The 11094-nt window shown below is 35.6% G+C and overlaps 1 long non-coding RNA gene across 1 annotated transcript; it reads left to right on the top strand.

Moving 5' to 3' along the window:
- Positions 1 to 4913: 4913 nt before the first annotated feature.
- On the top strand, positions 4914 to 6390 carry LOC141626482 (uncharacterized). Its single transcript, XR_012536065.1, has 2 exons — positions 4914 to 5608; positions 6173 to 6390. It is a non-coding gene; the product is annotated as an uncharacterized LOC141626482 (long non-coding RNA).
- Positions 6391 to 11094: the final 4704 nt, after the last annotated feature.

The raw sequence follows: 11094 nt of genomic DNA, 5'->3' as shown, positions 1-11094 counted from the left end.
CTAGTCTCGATCATCAACGGTCTACACACACATGCTTATTAGTAAGTTATGAAGGCAAGAGTCATTCATAAGAATGCAAGCAACAAACAATAAGAAGGGAATTGGGTGGGAAGCAGATTGATTGACTAGTACTCCCCAAAGAGGGAAATTCGATATTACAAGCCTGGTAGCAGGAAACATTGAATGTGCAGAATAGCGATACGTTTTCTAAACGCCTAAAAACGTATCTTAAAATAAAAAGCTAGGTCCAAGATTCGACACGCAGGAAGTAATCTTGGAGTACTACATGACTATAAAAACAGAAATAAATATACATATGTAGAAACATAAAATCTAAGGGCTCGAAGTGAACGGATTACGCGCGCAATTTTTAGGCATTGGCGGCTCGTTACACTAAGCTAGACCTGCAAAATGGGTCATCGGGTCGGGCTCGGGTCAGGTCAATTCGGGTCGGGTCAGCTCGGGTTTGTCACGTTATCGGGTTAGTTCAAGTCGGATTGGGTCCTTCCGGGTTGTTTCGGGTATGTTTGTCGGGTCATTTTCGGGTAATGCGGGTCGGGTTGTTTCGGGCCGTGTCATTTCGGGTCAACGATTTAGATAAAAAAAGGCATTTCAAGTCTTTTGAGGCCAATTAAACTTATGTTTTGTCGGGTCATTTTCGGGTTGGGTGGTTTCAAATCAAGTCATTCCGGGTCAGGTCTGTTACGGGTCCATGAAAGCTCGGGTTATTTTCGGGTCGGGTCGGGTTAAGTCGGGATTCAGGTGTCATTCGAGTGCGGCAGTTCGGGTCGATTTCGTATTTCGGGTCAGCCTTTTCGGGCCGGGTTGATTTTTCCAGGTCTAGGCTAAGCCCCGATTAGACTTGGCAAAAGCAACCCAATCCGATTGACCCGACAAGAAAAAAGCTGACTCGAAATCCGAAATTGACCCGAACTACATCACCCGAATGTGACCCGCAGTTCGAATTGACCCGACCCGACCCGAACATGACCCGAGCTTTCTTGACCTGTAACTGATCGGACCCGAAAATGACCTGATCTGAAACTACCAAACCCGAAAATGACCCGACAAAACATAACTCTAATTGAACTGAAAAGGCTTGAAATTGCCTTTTCTCTTTTATTCATTGACCCGAAAATGACCTGACGCGAATTAACCCGACCCGCTTGACCCGAAACAGACCTGACCAATAAACCCGAAGAAGGTCTGAAACCCGAAATGACCCGACCCGACCCGAATTAACCTGAAATCAATGAGAGACTGAACTGACCCGACCCGATTGACCCGTTTGCCAGGTCTTTCCTCCAATACAATAATAGAACTAAAAAGGAACTAGACGGGGATAAGCAACCCCTAACAAATCTTTCACGAAGAATCGTGTGAATGCCATCTGGAGGAGAATCAAAGTAAGAAGCGGTAGTGTCAGAGTTGACTCCTTCATTGGCAAGCTAGTCCGATGCTCGGCTTTACGGACCCACTGGACCGGAAGCTTCTCAAGCCCTTGACTCGCCAAAAACATAGCCTATCTCAACTGTCCAATCCTCCATATTTATAAGCTTGATGCTTCTTTGAACTAAAGGATGAAGGCTGTTGCTAATAAGCTGTTTTTGACGGATAAAACTCACACAAGACAAGTTATCCATATCACCATTAGCTTCCTAATTTCGAGGGACCTAGCATGCTCAAGACCGACAACAAGAGCGCGCATTTTTGCTTTCATGCATCGATGAACAGACACTACAAGAAAAGGTATAAGTATTAAGGAAGTTACCAGAATCGTCTCGAAAAATATCATCGCAGCCGGCCGGCCCTGGGTTACCTCTAGAAGCATTGTTTGTATTGAGGAAAATCCACCCATGTGGTGGTATATGCCAGCGGATATAACCCTCCTCATGAGCGGTTCCTGGTATTGGTGTGAAGAGAGCGAAAGGATCGAGAGCTTTCCTCGTAATGTCAAATTGATGTCGAAGAAACGAATGAGATCAATGGGATTCTCTTCGGACCTCCCAAAACCTACGTTGACACCCGCCATTTTTCTAATTTAATAATCGTATTTTATTTCCGATTACAATTTAATTCGTATGGCTCGAAATTTATTCCCAAGCAATTAGTTTTTCTTCCTTTGAATTCTTAAACTCTCTGATGTCTCGAATATTCCATTGTTTTCGAGACTTATTGTAATAATTTCTAATTATTTGAGCTTCGTTTTATTTTTTCATTTAATCCGTATTCTAATTCTATTTCGAGTTAATTCATTGAACTTCTTTATTTCTATTGAACTCCTATTTATTCATATTAATTTTTAATCTCATATTTTTATTTTTATTTAAGAGATTTAATTCTTATTCTTTAATTTACGATTTTGATTTAATTCTTTAATTAAATCCGTTCTTAGTCAATTTCCAGTCCGATTTCTTTAACGGGCCGACTATTATTTTTTTTGTTCATTTAAAATCAATATTTTGAAAAGGGTAGTAATCATTCATGGGCGGGTTTTATTCAATTATGGATATAATGACCATTTTACCCCTCCATTCAAACATCTATGTTCTTCCATTTTCTCAACTCATCCTCTAGTTTGTAACCACCACCTGCCCCACCACCACCAATCACCATGCCACCCTCACCAACCGCCCTTCCCTTGTGACTGCCAGACCAATCCTCTCCCTCACGCGCCCTTGCCCGCCCAGACCACCAAGACCCGCCACCCCTCCAACTTCTCAACCTCTGCCACCACCCTCGTTCACTCTCTCGAGCACCTCAGGCCCCCGCTTCTCCTTGAACGTCGACTAACCGCCGACGCCTCCACCGACCAGACGACTACCATCAGCACCCTCCCATGCCACCCCCTCCCCATCAACCTTAATTTTAAAAACCCTAATTTTATCTCCCCTATTTTGATTTAGATCTATTTAACTTGATACAAAAAAGATTTGTTGCGGTGATTAGTGAGGTCAAAATTAGTAATTATCACTTGATTAATACTATGAAAATTAAGATTTGTAATTGAGAAATTTGAGGATTTATTGAATTTCTTATAGGGGAGAGAAGAAGAAAGAATTTGTTTTTTTTACAAGGGTAAGGTGTGAAAATTTATGAAAAAAAGTTCATAAAAGAATAAAATTTATACATTAATAAGTAACTACGTTTTGAAAAAATGAGCTTGGCACCCAAGCATCTTGCTGTGTGACTCTCTTGTGGCACCCAAGCATCTTGCTGTGTGACTCTCTTGAAAACAACATGGTATGTTTCATTTATTGATACACAATTATATATTAGGCCATATATTTTGTTCCCTTATTTTGACCTTGTGATCATCTTAACTTAGGAAACAACTTTTTGTTCCTCCATTTGAATCGTAAAAAAGGGGAATTAACATTTTGTTCTTTTGCCTAGTCATTTGCTAATTATATCACCACTTTTCTTTCTTTCTCTTTTAAAAAAAAAGAAAGGAACTCCTTACTCTCTTGTTCACCATTTGTTCCGTGAGATAGCATCCAACCAAGCCATTATTGCTTATCATTTTCATTGCTCTTCAATTACTCATCCTTAATTTAAGGGTAAAACTAATTATTCTTTAATTATTTTTTTAATTAACTTTTTATATGGTTTTCATCATATATTTATATTCTTTTTATAGTTTACAAAGGAGATTCAGACAAGAACAAATATCTTATTGATTCAGATTGCGATTAAAGGTAACACGTAATGGCTGACTCGATATTTCATTAAGTTGAATGATGTAGTTGCATGTATTATTCAACTTTGATGCTTTATTATGATTTAATGACTTAATTATATTTCGAAACTTCTATTATTTTGATCCAAAATTTATGGTGTTATTTTTAATGTCAAATGTTTATATTTATGAGATCTATCATAATCACATGTATCAGAATGAAATTGCTTTTATTATTGCTTTTATTGCTCTATTTCGACAATTAGGGTTCTAAATTACTAAACAATTATGAATTTAGTTTTAATTATTATAAGCAATTTGTATGATATATTTTATGAGTTTAGATGATAAGAGTTTCGTTCATACGGAGTATATTTTACTTAGTAATTATTAGTCATATTTCATTGCTTTGGTCGATTTGGATCCAATTATGCTAAAAACTGTTTTCATTACTTATAACCTATAAAAATTATATTTTTGGATCTTATAATTCATTGTGAAATGATAAAAAAACTTGTAAAAATTTATTTGGCAGAAAGTAGTTTTAATTGGTTAAATGGTGTTTAATCGGTTTTACGATTAATAGGTTTTTATTACATTTTAAATATCATTTGACATGATAAATTCACGAAATTTAATATTATGGCAGAAAATAATATGAACAGTAATCAGATAATGTTTCGTGAATTTATCACTTTAAATGTTTTTTAAAACGTAATAAAAACCGATTAATCGTAAAACCGATAAAACATCATTTAACCAATCAAAAATACTTTGGACCCAAATCAATTTATACAAAAACTAATCTCATTTCAAAATGAGTTATAAGAGCCAAAAATATAATTTTCATAGGTTAAAAGTAATGAAAAAAATTTAAAGCATAATTGGATCCAAATCGACCAAAATAATGAAATAAGGCTAATAACTAATAAATAAAATATAGGAACGAAACTCTTATCATACAAAGTCATAAAATATGTCATAGGACTTGTTTATAATAATTAAAACGAAATTAATAATTGTTTAGAAATTTAAAACTCAAATTGTCGCAATAGAGCAATAATAAAAACGATTTCATTTCTAACACATGTGATTATGATAGATCTCATAAATATAAACATTTGACATTAAGAATAATACCAGAAATTTCGGATCAAAAGAATAGAAATTTTAAAATATAATTAAGTCACAAAATCATAATAAAATATCAAAATTGAATAATACATGCAACTACATCATTCAACTTAATGAAATATCGAGTCACCCATCACGCGTTACTTCTAATCGCAATCCGAATCAATAAGGTATTCATGCTTGTATGGATCTCCTTTGTAACCTACAAAAAGAATATAAATATGTGGTGAGAACCATATAAAAAATAATTAAAAGAAGAATTAAAGAGCAATTAGTCTTACTCTTGAACTAAGAATGAATAATTAAAGAGCAATGAAAATGATAAGCAATAACGGCTTGGTTGGCTGCTATCTCATGGAACAAATGGTGAACAAGAGAGTAAGGAGTTCCTTTATTTCTTTTAAAAAAAAAGAGAAAGAAAGAAAATTGGTGAAGTGATTAGCAAATGACTAGGCATTTATATACCATTGGATCTGGTGAGTTTGCCACTTTTCGTGGGTTAGCTCCGCATTTATATACCATTGGATCTAACAAGATCAAGGGTTGCGATTAGATCAAAAAAATTCTCCTAATCTTCTTTCTTTTTCTTCCTTATTTTCTTTATTCTTTCTCTCTTTTTCCTATTTTCTTCAATTTCATAACATTATTCAATCAAATCTTCACAAAAACTGAGTAATTCAAGTCGAAAACACAAAGTTAATTCATTATCTTCGTTCTATTTGATTGATACACGTATCAATCGTCAATTTTTGCCCAAAATTTGCAGAAACCCTAGCGCGAATCGACAAAACGAAGGTAAGCGTAGATTATATAAGTCAATATATGTTATTTTACGAGTTATTTCAATTGCTACTCCGTTAGTATGGTTGTTTATTATAGCGTTGACATTTGATTGATGATTTATTATCATAATCCTGAAAAATTGTTTGTAATCTAGATTAGCACACCAACTGTTTGATAAAATGTCTAGTTGAATGTAGAAATTCAGTTATCATAATGAAAAACGTGGTTATTTAATAGTTATTCAAATGCAGAAATTCAGTTATTGTAATATAGAAACTTAGTTATTATAACGTAGAAACTTAGTAAACTCAATTATTCTAATGTAGAAATTCTGGTATTGGTAGTTATTGTAATGTAGAAACTGAGTTATTGTAATGAATAAATTGTGTTATTGTATTAAGATGAAACTCAAATATATTCAAATTTCTTGTTCACTCGTTAGTTGTTGTAACATTACATCTCGATTATTGTATTATTTTAACCCAGTTATTGTATTACTAAAACTCAGGTATTTTATCTTGTAGTTACTTCTTGGGTGTTCTGGTAAGTAATATTCTGCTTTTTGGTGATTTGTAGGTTGAATCACGATAGAAGCAGATAATTGACGTTCAATGGAAAAATGTATATACTTGGTCATTTTAATGAAGATATGTAGTTATTTTATAGTTTACTTAGTTTTTTACTGAGAATAATATTTTCTGGTATTTACAGTTATTGTAATGTAGAAACTCAGTGTAATACTACGGTTTTTTATGTCTATGGGTGCTCTATCGAGTAGGGCTTACTCTGTCGAGTAATTATATCTTTATACGAAACAGTAGTCTGCCTGATGGGTACTCGATCGAGTACGTGTGACACACGATCGAGTAAGGGGCACTCGATCGAGTAAGTCACTTACTCGATCGAGTAAGTTGGTCTTACAGGTTATTTTAGCCGGGTTTTGTTAATAACGCGTGATTAGTATTTAAGGGTTCCGTCATCTCTCTTAATCACTTTTCACTTTTCTAAAAACCTTTCAAAGAGAGAAAAGAGTACGTTGTTTCATTCTTTGCGTTATTATCAAATCCCAAAGGCTAAGGTTGTCGGATCGTCGTGTTCTTTACGCCGTTGAGTTCGTCGCGTCAAGGGTAAGATTCTTGTATAGATTTTATACTGTTTCGTTGAGTTTGTTTAAAACCCTAATTGGGTAAAATTGGGGGTTTTGGGAGTATTATGTTGTTTAGATGGTAATTGTATGAATATGTATTTATAGAGGGAGGTTTCGTAGAGGAGCATTACTGATTAGCTGCTTGTGACGGTCTCGTGGTTGCTTACTCCGGGTAGGGTTTCCCTACTCGGTTATTGATTACATGATGTTGTTGATGGTTGTTGATTGTTGTTAGTTCATATCGTATTGAAATTGGTAATTGGTGGTTGTTGTATAATGTAGTTGGTTGTGATTGTTTGTCTGTGGTACTCGAGGTGCGTCCTTGCCCGAGTGGAGTCATTTGCGGGAGTGGCTTTACGCCCTTGATTTGCCCTTTGTGGAGCCTGCCACAGAGGGGATGTGCACATTAAGGAACATGGGTTATCGCTCGGATGAGATGAGCGGGGCTTAGGTGGGAACGGCTGCGGTCCCCCACTGGCGGTGTGGAATATGTTAGGGTTTATATACCTATTATTAGACTCCTATAATAATGTACTAATTAACTTTTTAATTATTTGTTCTTTAGATCTAGTGCATGCATAACAAAATAAGAGATTTATAAGAAAACAATGTCCCTTACATTGTAAATTTCGGATTTATGGGCACAAGTAAGGTCTCCTACCTTCACTTGTTCTTGAGCTATAATGAATAATAGGATGATCCTCCAAAGACTTCAAGTATAGAAGCCACTCCTCTTGATTGCACCTAAGATTATCCCTTATCTCTACTAAATATTATGTGCTAGATATTTGTTTAGTAGTTTACCTTAAAATTGATTACTAATACTCATATATTACACTAATAATATTAGTAATCTCATTGAACAATTTGAATAAAGATTTCTCAAGTTTTTAGAGAAAGATGAAGGAGTAGAGAGAAAAATGCATGTGAATATCTTGAACATGCATAAAGAGAATGAATTAGAGAACAAAAACAAAAGTCCCCTTGGGAGTAAGAAGGGTGTACCGGTTTTGGGGAGTATATGGACCAATATATGGTCCTTCCCTTTTTCCTTTTGTTCTTATCTAAATGTATAGGTATGCTAGCTAGTTAGACTAGGTATCATTACAAATATTTTATCTCATAAAATAAATCAACCACAATCCACTACCACTACCTTCATTTCGGTCCATATGTATAAAATGGACTACCATTTTATTTTGTCAATTTGTCATTTGTCACACAATATGTCACATGTAGTATTTTACATGTTATTAATTAATTTAATGCATATTTATCACATAAATGTCATTTTATAAATTAATTAAATTACATTCAACAAATTGACTAGTGATACTTGATCACATAAATAAAATGGGTCATTTAGTTATAATTCACAACATCTTCTAATTATAATTAACCATTCATTCTTATCTCTATTGTTTCTCAAACAATAAACAAGTTTAGTAATAAAGCATTTTTATTACCAAAATAAATCTTATTTAATCCCATTACAATAAGATATCAATATTCTCTCTCACAAGTAAATTGTTTAATTTTAAGGAATTGATTAACTTGTATCGTCATACAATTAATCAACTTTACAGATTAGGGCATCATCCTTTAGGTGTGACCTTAAGGGATCAACTGACCACCACCGTCCCACGACAGTAACGTCAAACTCTAACAAGCCAATCGTTACCGATTAATGTTGATCAGTTGACTATATAAATGAATCATCCCTTACGTATTCTTAATATGAAATTTAATTATGATATTAAATCATGTGATCGCACTATTGTTGAGGACACATTTTTCAACAATCTCCCACTTGTCCGAGACAAGTGTGCGTCACCAATTCTCTTGTCCTATTACAATCTCCCACTCAATGTAAGGTGTCTTGCAGGTCGTACTTACACTTGATCATATCTTGAGTGGTTTCCTCGATCTGGAGAGTAACTGTCTGACCGGAATTATCTACTATAGATACCTTCCGAGCGTGGCCACACATTTCCAGTTAACTACTCCTCGAGTGGCCTTGAGATTTCAAACAACCCTGACAAGGGGTGAACAATTCCTATCGCCCTATTCCCTTCGTTCAGCCACAGTCCATCATAACCCAAAATATACCCAGTTTGACCTCATTTACGGAATCGTAGAGTATAAATCAAAGCTAATCTTAAATCTGTGCCAACTTGGGCGAATAGTCTCTAGTCAAAAGAATTGACTCATAAGAATACTATAGTAGCTCTTGCCACGACCAGGCTTTATGAATTACCAGAACTCTATAAGCAGTCACTGCCCGACAGAGTGTCCCATACAGTCTGCCTATGTGATCGACTAGTCATCCCATATGACTCTATGGCACTTGAACTTGCCATCAATCGCATCACACTCTAGTCACTTCGAGACTTCACCTCATATAAGTAACTAGGGGCGAATACCATGTCAATCCAGTTCACTTTAATAGGGTTCAATTTGTCTCTACAACCCATTCGGATACGACAAGGTAACGAGTGAGTTTTAATGAAACTCAAACGATAAATGCGATTATCACATATGAATAGTCAATATACTATTACTACTTCATATCTTATAATCTTTAGTGTATTATTAACACTAGTTAAAATGCAATAAAAGCTTGGCTACTGGATATACCCGATATCCATGTATTCCAACTTTTTCAATTGCTATTTCCTTCTATTCAATGTCATCTCCAATGACATGAATTTATCTAAGTATATGTATAGACTTCTTACTAGACTTGGGCTCTTTAACTTGAAAGACGCTCCCACTGTTATTGCATAACTTGTGATAAAGTCATTTGTAGAGGGATTCACCCTTAATCCCTACGTTGATCATTTTATCACAATTTACTTAGATTCCTTTTGTAGAATTTGCAATGTGCGATTGTAGATACCTCATTTCTGCACCTCTCGCAAACCACCCGGTGATGATTGAGCCGCATGTTTGCTACGCGGAACGATTTATGACAGTTCGTAAGTTTATCGTCAAGTGATTGCTCAAACACTAATGTCTACCTCTTAGTTGTCATCTACGTGCCGATACGGTCGTTTTGACAGTAATTAGAGTACATTTGGAGTCCGGGCCTAAAACCGTCTTAATTTTCTGATAACCGTTAAATCCCGAGTCAGAATGTTCTGGAACGTTCCGGATATTTCTATTCCATATTTTATAAATATTTCACAATCTTTATCCTTTGGTAAACAATTTCCCGTAATATTCACATAAGATATTAAGGAAAACCAAATTATTCCGTCCTTACATAACTTAAACACGGAAATCTTTCTTCCGTAGGAGGAAACCACTTGGGAACAGACGCAGCAAGTGCTGCGCCCCTTCCAAGAGACGCAGTGGCTGCTGCGCCTCTTCCCAGGTCCTTTTCTGCGTAATTTTCGTATCTTTTTCATATCTTTCCGAGATTCACTTCCAAAGACTCCCCGAAACCCTAATTCCTTCACGTGATTAGTATAAATAGGAGCTTTCGCTCCTCATATTTCTCACGCGAGTGTCCGCCCTTCTCTTCTCCCTTTGCATTCTAGACCTTTGTTCTTACTTTTTGGCGTCTACGTGCTTGAACTTTCGACCACGTAAGCTCGGATCCTTCTGAGTACCAGCCTCGTTTGCATGACCGACCAATTTGACCAACTCCACAATCAATCAACTTAATTAATCTAATCGTTTTCCTCTTACGAGGGCACTTTCTTTACATTCGCGTCGAGCATCACTAATCGATATCTTAGTTCATCTCGTTTCGTCAAACATGTAAGTCGGAGGGTGTAAATCCTTCTTTATTTATTGTTATTTACTTTTTGTATCACTAATGTAAGGTTTGTGTCGAAAATATCTCTTAAAACCGATTTTTAAAACCGTGCTTTAAAACCTCTTTTTGCGGATTTCCGGAAGACAGACTGCCGAGAAAGGACGCAAAGAATCGCCGCGCGCCTCTTGAAGGAGCGCAGATTCCGCGCCTCTTCGTGAGGCCGCATGCATTCTCGCTTCCTTTCTTCTTCCTTCTTCCTCTGACAATTCGTTATCAATTCGTTTGTTTTCGTTTGTTCTTCAATGTTTTGATATAATAGCATAATAATTTCACATGTACATAAATTATCATCATTAACATGTTTTAATTCATCGTTAAACTCGACTTAAATCCCTTATAATCTCATATTTGCGGGTTTTCGTCATTAAATTCAATCCGGGTTGTAGAAATTCGATTTGTTCATATCGGGTTTCTGGAATTCGACCTTTGACATATTTTCATCTGTTTATCGTCATATTCATCGCTTATTCGTCATTAATTTGCCATTAATTCGTCATGTTTAGCCTATTTAGTTCACCCATGTCACTA

Source organism: Silene latifolia, chromosome Y (genome assembly GCF_048544455.1).
Source record: "Silene latifolia isolate original U9 population chromosome Y, ASM4854445v1, whole genome shotgun sequence".
In the NCBI taxonomy this organism is placed as follows: Eukaryota; Viridiplantae; Streptophyta; class Magnoliopsida; order Caryophyllales; family Caryophyllaceae; genus Silene; species Silene latifolia.
Note: the sequence above shows the minus strand (reverse complement) of the source record. Positions and strands in the feature narration are given on the sequence as shown.